This window comes from Phocoena sinus, chromosome 10, assembly GCF_008692025.1.
Source record: "Phocoena sinus isolate mPhoSin1 chromosome 10, mPhoSin1.pri, whole genome shotgun sequence".
NCBI lineage: Eukaryota > Metazoa > Chordata > Mammalia > Artiodactyla > Phocoenidae > Phocoena > Phocoena sinus.
The window spans coordinates 8,388,254-8,402,394 of NC_045772.1; the positions used below are offsets into that span (position 1 = coordinate 8,388,254).

Consider the following 14,141-nt stretch of genomic DNA (forward strand, 5'->3'; position numbering starts at 1 on the left):
AAACTGTACATGAATGTTCACAACAGCATTATTTATAATAGTCCAAAAGTGGAAACAAAACAAAAAAACCAAAAGTGGAAACAATCCAAATGTCCATCAAGTGATGAATGGATAAACAAAATGTGTATATCCATACAATGGAATATTATTCATCCATAAAAAGGAATGAAGTACTGACACATGTACCAACATGGATGAACCTTGAAAACATTATGCTCAGTGAAGGAAGCCAGTCACAAAAGACCACACAATGTATAATTCTATTTATATAAAATGCTCAGAATAGGCAAATCCATAGAGAAGGAAGGTAGATTAGTGGTTGCCAGGGGCTGGAGGGAGGGGGAAATAGGGAATTACTACTAGTGGGTATGTGGTTTCTTTTGGGAGTGATGAAAATATTCTGGAATTAGTGGTGATGGTTGCACAACAGTGAATATACTGAAAACCTCTGAATTGTATACTTTAAAAGGGTGATTTTTATGGTACATGAACTATATCTCAATTTTAAAAATTACAGTTTAAGTACAGAACACTGAGGGAATAAGAATGTGTCCTTGGGGCTTCCCTGGTGGCGCAGTGGTTGAGAGTCCACCTGCCGATGCAGAGGACACGGGTTCGTGCCCCGGTCTGGGAAGACCCCACATGCCACGGAGCTGCTGGGCCCGTGAGCCATGGCTGCTGGGCCTGCACATCCGGAGCCTGTGCTTCGTGACGGGAGAGGCCGCGGCAGTGAGAGGCCTGCGTACCGCAAAAAAAAAAAAAAAAAAAAAAAAAAAAAAAAAAAGAATGTGTCCTTGAGTTTTCTGAGGTCCACAAATGAAGCCTGAACTTAAAACAACTATGCAGTTTCTCTGTATCCTGCCTTCCTCTTCCTCTCACAGGGCTACTACTTATCACCTCAAATATCCATCTCCACAGGGATTTATACGAAACCAAAGAAAGCAAAAGTGAAAAAAAAGGTGCAAACTATTAGAGATAGCTTATATATATAACTGTGAAAAGGATCACGTTCTCTCTCATTTGTAACTAACACTTTTCTAACACTGCTCAGCATGAATCTGACATCTTAACAGCAACTGTGAAGTCAGGAACTCCCTAAGCTGCTGAAACCAGGTTTCCACACCAATTTTTTGTTTTGTTTTGTTTAAGGCTAAACAAGATCCCCAGGTGTATGACTTCACATGGAGTTGCAGTTTCTTTCCAGTACACTGAAATGAAATACTCTGCCCAAAGCAAAAGTCACTAAAAGCAGTTTAAAGGAAAAAGATGCTTATAAACCAGGAGACCAGAAAAGTACATCAATTTGCAAGACAGACTCTAAGGGGGAAAAAATGCTATTTCCGAATCTACTTGTACAGATATGCCTCCCTGTCCCGAGTTTTCTCCACAGATTGGGCGCTTACTTGGTCCCCAGTCACACCCGAGCTGGGGTCAGGTAGGACACTGGCTGTCAGAGCCCGAGGCTCAGGGGAGCTTCTTCCGAGCACTTCTGGGCACTTTACACAGGTCCGCTCTTTTCTACTGAGAACACAGATGACAGACTTAAGTGGTAGCAGGATATATGTAAGCTATAGGTCAGAAGAAAATCTCTGCAGCATATACAGTCACTGGGTTTATCATGGGAAGGAAGTGCGGGACTCTCCTCTGAGTTTTGTAATTATACTAACACGATGACATTAACAGAAATCAAAATTTTTTAAAATTCTGCCACAAGTCTGCCATCTCAATAAATCACACTTTCTTCTTTCCTATGCTCTCTTTTGGTTTTTCTCTACACACATACACAGTTCTTATATTTCAGATTTTAAAATATTTTTCTCTACTGCACATCAAATTATCAGCATTTCCCCAGTAATTATGCAGTATTTATAACCATATGTCCTATAATTTACTAATGTAGTCATCTGTAGATACAACATTTAAGCACCTAACAGCAATTTTTGCAATAAAAACAGTGCTGTGAGGAACTTGCTCTTTGAAGATTTTTTTAAATGAAGTGTATATTTGTCTAGTTTGGGAGAGGATTTGGATTTTTAAAAAATGTGCCTTTTCTACTTTATAGTGTCAGCTTTGTAAACAGAAATCAAAGAATAGATTAGTAACAAATTATTGCTATTTGAGTTTAATACGTCACTTGAAGCAAGGTAATTAACCTAGTGATCCCTAAAATGAACCTAAGATTTTATAATATTATAATAATAGGACAGTGGAAAATTACTATTTTAATAGTTGGCTCTTGGGACTTCCCTGATGGCACAGTGATTAAGAATCCGCTTGCAAGGACTTCCCTGGTGGCGAAGTGCTTGAGAATCCACTTGCCAATGCAGGGGACACGGGTTCAATCCCTGGTCCAGGAAGATCCCACATGCCGCAGATCAGCTAAGCCAATGTGCCACAACTACTGAGCCTGTGCTCTAGAGCCAGAGAGGCACAACTACTGAGCCCGAGCACCTAGAGCCCGTGCTCCGCTACAAGAGAAGCCACCACATTGAGAAGCCCACGCACCTCAACAAAGAGTAGCCCCCGCTTGCGGCAACTAGAGAAAGCCCACGCACAGCACCAAAGACCCAATGAGGGAGGTTGGGAGGGAGGGAGGGAGGGAGGGAGGGAGGGAGGGAGGGAGGAAAGGAATCTGCCTGCGTCCAGGAAGAGCCCACACGCCGCGGAGCAACTAAGCCCGCGTGCCACAACTACTGAAGCCCGTGTGCCTAGAGCCCGTGCTCTAGGCAACAAGAGAAGCCACTGCAATGAGAAGCCCGCACACCACAACGAAGAGTAGCCTCCGCTCGCCGCAACTCAAGAAAGCCCGCGTGCAGCAACGAAGACCCAATAAATAAATAAATTTATTAAAAAAAAATAAAGTTGGCTCCAGAATGCTTCCCAGAGAGGAGGTTTATCTTTGGGAAAATATTCTGATAAGCTCCTTAAAGGTGGAAGGTAAACCTTGAAGCCATGGATTAGAAAAGGAGAGATCTATCGATTGTCTAGCAAAGGAAATTAATGGAAATTTGGAGGTAGGGGTGGCCAGGACTACAGAGGGGAAGGGAACAGCAGTCCAGAGATGGGTAAGGAGCTGCATCCTTCAGGACAGAGCCACCCATGAGACAGTGACATGCTGCGTGCCTGGGAGTGGGGAGGCCTTAGGGGTGGACCAAATGCCTCTTAAGCAAAGAACAATCCAAACCCCAATTTAAGTTAGTGTGCTGTTGCAAGGTAATACCCCTTTGGCATCCATACCTTCAAGAAAGTCTGCTGGACTCATAATAGCCTTGACTGTGGTTTGAGGGGAAAATCAAAGAAAGGTCTGAAAATAGGGATAATAATTCCTACCTTACACGTTGTTATGAGAATTAAAGAAGTTAAATTTGAAAAACCTGGGGGAGGGTGTTGGCCTTCTCACATAATGTGGGATATAGGGCTTATGTCCATTTTATTGACATTCCAAGGTAAGTGATTTAGACTGATTATGTAATGTACGTTTTATTAGCTTATCTTATTTATTTAGGCATATAAAATAACTACTTTTAAAAAATACAAGCTACACTTCAGCAATACCATGGAGTTTAGTTCCCTGACTTTACAATATTGTTCCCTCTCTCTTAAATGAACTCCATCAGTGGTCCTCAAACTGCAGAGTGTATCAGAATCACCTGGAGGGCTTCTTTAAAACCCAGACAGGGTGGCGCAGTGGTTAAGAATCTGCCTGCCAATGCAAGGGACTGGGTTCGAGCCCTGGTCTGGGAAGATCCCACAGGCCGCGGAGCAACTAAGCCCGTGCGCCACAACTACTGAGCCTGCGCTCTAGAGCCCACGAGCCACAACTACTGAGCCCCCGTGCCTAGAGCCCATGCTCCGCAACAAGAGAAGCCACTGTAATGAGAAGCCCGTGCACGGCAACGAAGAGTAGCCCCCTCTCACCGCAACTAGAGAAAGCCCGCGCACAGCAACAAAGACCCAACGCAGCCAAAAATAAGTAAATAAATTAGAAATACACAAAAACAGACAGCTCTTAAAACCCAGACAGCTGGGGTCCACCCCTCAGAATTTCTGATTCTGCAGATTCTACTCTCTACCCAGCACAGAAATCCTTTTTAAATGCAAATGATTATTTCCTTCTCCTCTTTAAAGCCCCTTTTCTTCCCTCCGACTTTTGGAAAAAAGTCCAAATTTGTTAACTTGACTTTTAAGATTGCATGAGCTAGTAGTCCCTGCTGACCGTTCCAGCCTCATCTCTCAGCCGTGGACACTCGCTCGATGCTCCAGCCGCAGCACCCTTCTTTCAGACCTTAGAACCCACCACTTTCTCTTAGAGCATGCTGCTATATGAAGCAATTACCACAGTATGGAAAGAAAGTCTCAAAACTTTAGCCCCACCAAACACCACGATAAAGCAGCTAGTGGCACTAATCTTCTAGAACTGGCTCCCCCCTCCAGTCACCCCAATCATTCTTGTTGAAAACATGTTTATTATTCACTTTATTCTTAATCTCCCCAGTGAAAAAGGCATCCAAATTTCTCAAACTGCCTCCTTCCAAACAGGCATCAGCTAAAGAGCAAAACGACCCAGGAATCAACTCCACTTGGCGCTCCACTCCCTCCACTCCCGCTCCCACAGGCTTACAGCTGGGGGTGTTTCCCCGTCCCTGAGTCAATATTTTCTTTGTGACCAGAGATAGTGTTCCTTCAGGCAAGATTTAGGCATGACTGTGCAAGGTAGAGCACAGACTGGAAGCACAGATGAGGGAAACAGGACTCTCCCCGCCAGAACTCCACAAGCCCAGATATGGCTCTCCCTCTCCTGCACCGCAGCACCAGGTAAATGAGGCTCTCCTGTGCAGGCTTCTGCACCAGGCCCATCCACTCTAGGTCTTCCTGTAAAATAATCACCCAAGGTAATCTGATCACTTCCCTGAGTACCTCCCAGGATCACTCCCCTAAGATTTACAGCCTGGAAGCACCTGGACTGTGATAAGGAAAGCAGAAGCAATGTACTGCATGGACCTTCTGTCATTCCCACCACCAGGGCTGGGGAGCAACACCCTCCTTAGAAGTAAAAGTGAAACAAACAATGGGTACCTAACCTCAATTCGACATTCAGGTAGCTCTGAAAAATGCAGACAAGAGTTTTTGAGGAAAATAAAGCTCCTTGAGGGCTGACTGGCAAAAAAGGGCAGTGAAATATTTATATTTAAAGCTTTATATTAACATAGGAGCTTCGGGCACTTAAAAGGAACAGATCATAAATATAGTTAACAAAGTCCCTATTCCTCATATAATTAAACCATAGAGGTCAAAAACTACCTTTAAGTCACTCATTTGGCCATACCATCTATATAATTACTGGGAATTTTTCATTTGCAGATATGAAAACACCTACCTAATAACCCTAGAGTATGGTAATCCAATCCTATGTACTTTGTGGCAGTGGTTAGATGGAGGTATTAGAAGGGAGATACAATGAAAGAAGGAAAAGTGTTTACTGAGCATTTACCATACTTACTAAGCACTCCCCATTTTACACTTGAGAAAACCAGGGCTCAGAGAAGTTAAGCAGCTTGTCCGTATCAGTCAGTGAGTCAGAAGTGACTCCTAAGTGGTCCCTCTCTACCACACTGACTAGTACAACTGAGTTGTCAATTCTCCAGCACAGTGCTCTGGGAAGACACAGAAGCCACTTGTGCATGTGTAAGAACAATGTACCTTGACTTGGGAATGGAGCCCAGTGGGAGCCAGGCAGAGTTAAAACATGATACAAGCAACTGTATTAAGAAACATAAATTTTTGTGAAAATTCCAAATTAAATATAAATTAGGAGAGAATTCCCATAGTACAAGAGCAAATGAATTTCTCTAACAGACCTGCACCTATGTTTAGAGATCATTAGCTTCTTCAGTGCTGGGCGCAGGGCAAAGGCTCTTATATCAGTCACGAATGATGGAGTTAGAAGGATCTTTTGAGTTCATCCCCCTCTTACTTTTTTCAAAAGAAAGAAACTGAGGCTAAAGACGTCAAAAGACTCATTTAAAGCCGTAAAGAGAGTAGGTGACACAGCCAGACCAGAAGCTAAGTCTGCTATTTCCACTATCCCAACCTCAAACTGAATCAAAAACTTGGGAACAACATGGTAACAGGCAAACTGCATTACACTCAGACCAGCATCATTATCACCAGAAATTTCAGGAAAGATGTCAGAGGAGGTTGTCCTCCTGCTGTTATAAACCTTAGGGTTAGACAATAACTTTTTTTTTTTTTTTGGCTGCGCAGCATGAGGGATCTTAGTTCCCTGACCAGGGATCGAACCCATGCTCCCTGCATTGGAAATGCAGAGTCTTTTTTTTTTTTTTTTTTTTTTTTCCGGTCGCGCAGGCTCAGCGGCCATGGCTCACGGTCCCAGCCGCTCCGCGGCATGTGGGATCTTCCCAGACCGGGGCACGAACCCGCGTCCCCTGCATCGGCAGGCGGACTCCCAACCACTGCGCCACCAGGGAAGCCCCGGAAATGCAGAGTCTTAACCACTGGACGGCCAGGGAAGTCCCAGGAAGTTGCAATTTTAAATTAGGTGTTCAGGGAAGGCTCAATGAGAAGGTGATGTGAAGAACGTAAGGGGCAGGACTTCCCTGGTGGTGCAGTGGGTAAGAATCCGCCTGCCAATGCAGGGGACACAGGTTCAATCCCTGGTCCGGGAAGATCCCACATGCCGCGGAGCAACTAAGCCCATGCACTGCAACTACTGAGCCTGTGCTCTAGAGCCCGTGTGCCACAACTACTGAAGCCCGTGCACCTAGAGCCCGTGCTCCGCAACAAGAGAAGCCACCGCAATGAGAAGCCCGCACACTGCAATGAAGAGTAGCCCCCACTCTCTACAACTAGAGAAAGCCCGTGTGCAGCAATGAAGACCCAGCATGACCAAAAATAAATAATTAAAAAAAAACTGTTAAAAAAAAAAAGAATGTAAGGGGCTGGGTGAAGCAGGGGTGTGGGACAGAGACAACAGGAAACCAGGCTGGCCATACAGGGAAAGGCAGGAACAGCCTGTTCTAGAACAATCTCTAGGGCTCAGAGTCTGGAGACTGAGATTTCAATCAGAGAATCATAATTGAGGAGAACTTTACAGGTCATTTAGTACAACTACCCATCACATTATTAAACACCTTTATTACAACCCTCAGGTGACCATCTTGTCACTGTTCCTCACCCTAAGTGGGCATAATACTACTATAAAGGGTAGTTGTGAAGATTGAGCTAATAGAAGTAAAATTCTTAGAACTGTGCCGAGTCTATAGTAAACACCCAATAAATAAGAGCTATTATTGAGTGGTGACAGTAGTAGTAATTATCCCAATTTTACAGATAAGCAAAATGAGGCATTGGGAAGCAATATTACTGTGTTAAGTTTTCAGAGTTTGAAGTGGTAGAGCCAGAATTTGAACTTTACTGTAGCTGCTAATTACTATATCCCACTGACTTCAAAAGCAAAAACAAAACAAAAAAGTGGTACTTGGACTTTAATCCTATAACCTCAAGTCACACAAATTAATGATATTTACAAATGAAACTCAAACACAAGAAGAGGGAAATGATCTGTTGTTTCATGTATTTAGAATGTTAGCTAGAAGGCTAACTAGGTATCTAGGAAGACCAGGAATAGTTGTATGGTTTTGTTAAGGAAAAAAAAAAAATCTATTAGTCCTAATTGGAAATCAGGCCCTTCCCAAGAATAAGCCTTCTGATTACTGGACTGGTGCTTTCAATCTCATTTCTCACGTTACTCTTACTGATAAAGGTATTTAATGATTCCAAAGAAATTAACTTCCCCAAACAATCCAGAACATTAGCAGAGAAAAAAAATACATACAAAACCTACATCACAAACACTTAAAAAAAGCAGAGATGTGTTTATAACTGAAAAAGAGGCATAATATTGGAAGTGAAAACACAGCAGTTAACTGTGCCTACAGAAAAGAGGTGAACGTCTCTCTCCTCGTTTATGAATTGTGAGCATAAATTAACAAGCCTAAATGTTCAAAAAGCGGAGGTGATTATATACGTATACTATTTCAAACAATGGTGTCTTCAAAATCAGTTCATAAACCACACTGAACGTCAGCGTCGTTACTTCAGTCACATGGTGCTGCTGGGAGTCTAGCACCTCCCGCGAGCTGAACAACATCCTGTGAGGTATTCACTCCACAAACATCTACTGACCAGTGTTCTAGGAGAGAGGAGTGGGGTGGTGAAAAAGACAAAGGCCCTACTTTCACAGAGCTGACACTGTAGGCAGGTATTATGAAGAAGAAATTAAGGCTCAGGTCCCAGGTCTGGCAGACTCTAAAGCCTACACTGTCTATTTCAACCGTACCATCTCTCACTGGCGAGATACAACTTCTAACAACTTCTAAAAGTCCACACCTAAGCATGCAGTCCTGACACCACTGTCTGGAACAACTTAGGGTTTCTCTCTGTTGGCAGTCCACTATCACCTTCTCAGTGAAGTCTTCCTCCCCCACTCCCAAGAGCAAAGACTGCTCGGTCAGGAGTTAACATACAGTGACATGTATGAAATTCTTTTTCTCCCTCATTAGCTCCTAAACTCCCTCAGGGCAAGAACTATATCTCAGCCTCTTTGTAAGTCTAGAAGATGGTACCTAAGGTAGGTATTCAATCAATGGCTGAGTGGAGTTCATGAGAAAAATTTCAATAGAGTCGAGGGGTGGGGGCCAGACTGCAATGAAATAAGGAGTAAACGGAAGAGAAGGGCATAGAGTTTGCTTTTTAAGGACAAATCTAGAAAGGAAACAGATGGGAAGTGACAGTAGTTTGAAGAAGAAAGGTGGCCACAGGAAAGGTGGGGTTTTTTGTTTTTTCTTTGAGAACAAGAGAGACTTGAACATTCATGTTGGTAGGGCAGTACGGTGCAGTAGGAAGAGCGGGGATGTCACAATCAGAGACCTGAATTTGCATTCTGGCCCTGTCACTATGTCTGTGGACAAATCACTTAACCTCTGTACTTCAACTTACACACATATAAAATGACAATGATAAACCTGCACTTCACTGTGACGATTACAGCACTTGGCAAAGAGAAGAGATTCAGTAAGTGGTACCAATGATTATTACCGTATGTGGAAGTCTGGACTCTGGTGTGCTAACCCCTCCCGCATAGTTTGTGCTTCAGTCCAGATTTCCTGTCTCACTCCTTGTGTAATATGTGACGGCAAAGAAACAAGATCCTTATTTCTCCTGTATGTGCCACCCTCTGTGCTATTCCCCTTCCTTGTGACAGTCTGCATGAGCTCATGAATGGCTGCTGTGGAAAATTACTGATGTCACCAGCTGAGGAAGAGAGACAATCTGGAGAATAAGCAGATGAAACTGATGTTAAATTATCAAATGTACCAGATTTTGAGCTCCTGCCAAAGCGTTCATTGAGAACTAGGAAGAGAGAAACCAAAAACACAAACACACAGAACCTTGTTTAAGTTTCTAAGCCAACAAGGTGTCCCCAGCATCCACTCTGGAAACTGAAAGATGGCGGTATGATAAAAGAGATGATTCCTGAGGTCCTTTCTCAATATTTTACCCTGACGTCAGGTTCATTTCTGTGAGGTACCTCACCGACTCTTCTGTCAACCTGACAAGTTCCCAAATTCACAAGATTAATATTTAACAATTTTTGTTCACAGCCTTCTAAAGTTGATGCCATGGGTCGTGTTCACCTGTTACCTATATCTGGTCAAGAGAAACACCTCACCCCGGCCCTCTCTCCCAGATTACACGCACCCATGCTTAAAAAGGGATAGAAGAGAGCTAAAGCCCAGGCTAATGTAACAATTAGTGATGAAAAGGCTACAGGCACCTGGGATTATTAAAAGACAGGAAAGATGTTGACTTTTAGAATCAATTACCAGCTAATTATGGAGAACAGAAATAAATATGTAAAACAAAGAAGATATAACTCCATCGTTTAGAGTTCAGAGAGAACTGGAAGATACGGAAAAGAGATGAGGAGGAAATATATGTCGAAGTTGAAAATTCACTTTTTATGAAACAGAGTCTGATTAGGAACTTGAATTTACCAAGAAAGAAAAAGAAAGAAAGGTAAAGAATATTCCAGACACCTCTAAATATCCCACCAAAGAGCAAGCAAAAAAGGGCCACCAACCCCCCACAAATCGCACATGCAGCACAAGACTGGAAAATACGATACAGTCATTCGTCACCGAAAAGAGACTTTACATCACCTCTCCCCTCCGCCCCATATAAAAAGCATCTTGGATCTATCATTAAACCATGTATGAGAATAATTTTCAAAATGCCAATCCTAACCACACTGGCTGAGTCCTGGATAGTACATGCCTCAATTTCTCCAGCGTTAAAACCCCATATTACAGTGTGTTCAGTCTGGCCAGAATCTGAGCCTGTGTTCTGACCCCAGACTTGAATCTTTAAGGTAAAGTTACAAGTCACACCTGAAGAGGACTCTGCTGCTGCAAACGTATTCGAAGCAGCCGTTTTATCAAAAAAACCCAAAATACAAAAAAGGTCGCCGGCCTGAGGTGCGGCTTCTGTAAATTGCTCCCAGCCGCAGGAGGGGGCCGTTATCGGGCTCGAGCCCCCAAGGCACTACAGCTCAGGCGCCGGGAGCCCCCCATTCCCGCTGGGCCGGCTGGGGGGTCCCTCCCCGGGAGGCCAACCCCCGCCCCGATCACCGCCCGCGCCCCTCAGGCCTCGCGCCCGACCTCGAGAGCCCGGGCCTAGCCGGGACCCCAGCCCCGCGCGCCGCACGAGCGAGGGCCGGCCGGCGACGGCGCCGCCTTGCCCCTCGGCCCGTCAGTCCGTGGGTCAGTCGGTCGGTCCACAGCCCCTAGTGTCCCCACCGGAGGGGCATGGGTGGGCGCCGGGCCCCGCAGACCCAGCGAGTCTCGGCCAACCTCTCGCTCCGTACTCACCCGCCCCGCGGAGTACGTCCAGCTGCCCCGCAGCCGCGGGCCTCCGCCACCACTGTGCCAACGCTTGTCAGGCTCCAGGCTCGGCCCCTGTCGGCGCTCGGCAGCGCCACCGCGCACGCGCGCCGGGCCGAGCGGGCGGCCGCGGGGCATGCTGGGGGCTGTAGTCTTTCGGGTCGGTTGGCTGGGAGCTGCGGTGGGGTCTGCACACTTCTGGACCCCGCACACCAGCCTCCTTTCGGAGACTAGGCCGCGTCCTCCGGCGTGGGGGTGGGGGGTACTGGGGGTGGAGGTGGAGAGGCGACCTTCGAAGCCCAATTTTGGCCTAGCGATGCCCACCTGGCCTCCCGTCTGCGCTGCAGCCCTAGGAGTTAGGGGAATATGGGGTGGACCAGTGGTCAGGATGGGGGATAGACGCGGCAGGACTCTGGGAAGGAGCGGCTTACCTGATATTCATTTTCTAAACATTTAAGTGCCTTCTTTACGGGTGTACAAACCAGTCCTAGACCAGCCTGATCCACTCTTACACAATTCACAAGCCTTGGAAGGAGCCGCAACTAGTAACAAATTGGTTGAGGTCCTACCCAAGAAATTCAATCTTCAGGCATAATGCAATGAGAGGGTGTAGTCAGAGGCCTGCATTTGAGTCTATCAACCACGCTAACATTTGGCTCACCCATAAAATGAGAATGTGAACTTGTGGTGGTTGTGAGAACTGGATGCTGTCTGAGAAAATGTTGAAGTGCAGTACGAATGAACTGTCCATGACGGCAGCAGCGCCCGTCTCCATTTGATATCCAGGTCCCAGTGGACATCAGGCTCTAGTTTTTTTAAAAAAAAAAAAAAAAAAAAAGCACTTGCCATGTTTTAGAAAGGTCACCAAAAGCTATAACAGGATTACAGGAATATTTTTCTAGAAACTTCACCCAACTCTGAAGAGATATACCACAATTTCGTTTTAGAGCTGCTTATTAACCTGAGCTCAGGTTCCTAAGGGTGTTTCCAAGGTGGGGATGATGCAGTGAATTAATGGGAACCACAGGTGAAGCCTACAAAACACACTAAGGCATTCTCAATCATGACCTCATTGTATTATGCTCACTTTACAAACCACTTTCATGTTATTCACAAACACTCCTGTGGCAAAAGCAGGGCAAATTTTATCATTAGAATTTTGCAGAGAACTTGGCCAAAATATCAATAATGGGAACTAATAGTGGTTGAAGAACTGCAGATACAGAGGGTCAACTCTAAAGTTATATGTGGATTTTCAAACACACAGAAGTCAGTGCCTCTAACCCCCACGTTGTTCAAGGGTCAACTGTCCTTGGCCTGTACTCTCACAACTAGCACTATCTTAGTTACAACTTTATAAAGCCATGGCAGAGGTGTAACACTGTCCCATAGTTTTAAACTTCTCAGTGCCCTAGAGCCATATCAGTGGAAGGCTCCATCATTTGTGGATGGAAACTTGACCCGAAGCATTCATGGCTCCAGTCTCCCTCTCAACCTCATCTGTGGCCACTTGACATCACTATTTGATAGGAGCTTGTTATTTCCTAGGAAACTCCTGTGGGGATTGAGGACAAGGGGGTGGTCTGCAGTAGCTCCCAAGTATCCGTTGGAGCCCCTCCTTCCACTCCAGCTTGGGCTGGGATGTTACCTAGCTACAGTTTCTGGCCCACTGTAGATAAGGAAGGCCCAATACCACCACAAGTATGAAATATCAGTACAAAATAAAGCATCAGAATCTGAAAGGGCAGATCTAACATGGCTTTTCTAAGGCCAGAGGATCTTGTTATATGAGAAGAGGGCCTCCTGTTTTGTTTTGTTTTGTTTTTGCGGTACGCGGGCCTCTCACTGTTGTGGACTCTCCCGTTGCAGAGCACAGACTCCGGACGCGCAGGCTCAGCGGCCATGGCTCACGGGCCCAGCTGCTCGGCGGCATGTGGGATCTTCCCAGCCCGGGGCATGAACCCGTGTCCGCCGCATCGGCAGGCGGACTCTCAACCACTATGCCACCAGGGAAGCCCAGGGCCTCCTGTTTTGTGCCACCAAAAAACTCATTTCTTTTTCATTTGACCTTTTGTCCAAGTGGTCACTTACAGATCACCTCATCCTCTGAAGTACTCAAGTTGAATTCTGAGTCAGAAGCCCAAATCAGTTTCTTCCTGAGTTCGGACTTTTCATGAAAACAAATTAACACCCATACTCACCTCTTAAACTATTTCCCCCGGCAGAAATTTGGCCTTTAAGAATCTGTCTGTACAGTACACAGCACTTAATGAGGTAAAGGTAAGGTCACACAAGATCCAGAATTGAAAAGCCAAATTCTACTTTTACTTTTAGTTATGTTCAGAATTAGTTACGTTCAGAATTTAGTTACGTTCAGAATTCATGAGCTAACATTTGTGTCCATCAGACCACATCTCTAATAAAGAACATACCTTATAAGTAATATATGTGAATTCCAGTATTTTTCATCTTTTTATTTTTGCGTGTGTGTGTCCACATTGCACGGCTTGTGGGATTTTAGTTCCCCAACCAGGGATTGAACCTGGACCCTTGGCAGTGAAAGCACAAAGTCCTCACCACTGGACCGCCAGGGAATTATGAATTCCAGTATTTTTAAAATGTTATCATGACTAAATATAACGTCTGGGCTTCCCTGGTGGCACAGTGGTTAAGAACCTGCCTGCCAACACAGGGGACACGTGTTCGAGCCCTGGTCCGGGAAGATCCCACATGCCGCAGAGCAACTAAGCCCATGTGCCACAACTACTGAGCCTGCACTCAAGAGCCCATGAGCTACAACTACTGAGCCCACGCGCCATAACCATTGAAGCCCGCATGCCTAGAGCCCATGCTCTGCAACAAGAGAAGCCACCACCACAAGAAGCCTGCACACTGCAACCAAGAGTACCCCCGCTCGCTACAACTAGAGAAAGCCCACGTGCAGCAGCAAAGACCCAACACAGCCAAAAATAAATAAATAAAAGAAATAAATTTATTAATAAATAAATAAAACGTCTGTTCCAGGTGGAATCCTGGAACAGAAAAAGGTCATTAGCTAAAAACTAAGGACTCAATTTAACAATGTATCAAATTGGTTCATTAACTGTGAAATGGTACATCAGATATTAATAATAAGGGCAACCAAGTATGGTGTATATGGAAACTCTCTGTACTATATAT

At 45.1% G+C, this 14,141-nt stretch overlaps 1 protein-coding gene across 8 annotated transcripts in view; it reads right to left on the bottom strand.

Annotated features, from left to right (window-relative positions):
• The window catches only part of SGSM3 (small G protein signaling modulator 3), a 35,088-nt gene extending 24,003 nt beyond the window's left edge, over positions 1–11,085 (bottom strand). For all 8 annotated transcript variants that reach the window (XM_032644754.1, XM_032644761.1, XM_032644753.1 and 5 more), the window contains exon 1: positions 10,950–11,085. The gene's annotated coding sequence lies outside the window, so the exon portion shown is untranslated. The remainder of the gene's footprint in view (positions 1–10,949) is intronic.
• Positions 11,086–14,141: the final 3,056 nt, after the last annotated feature.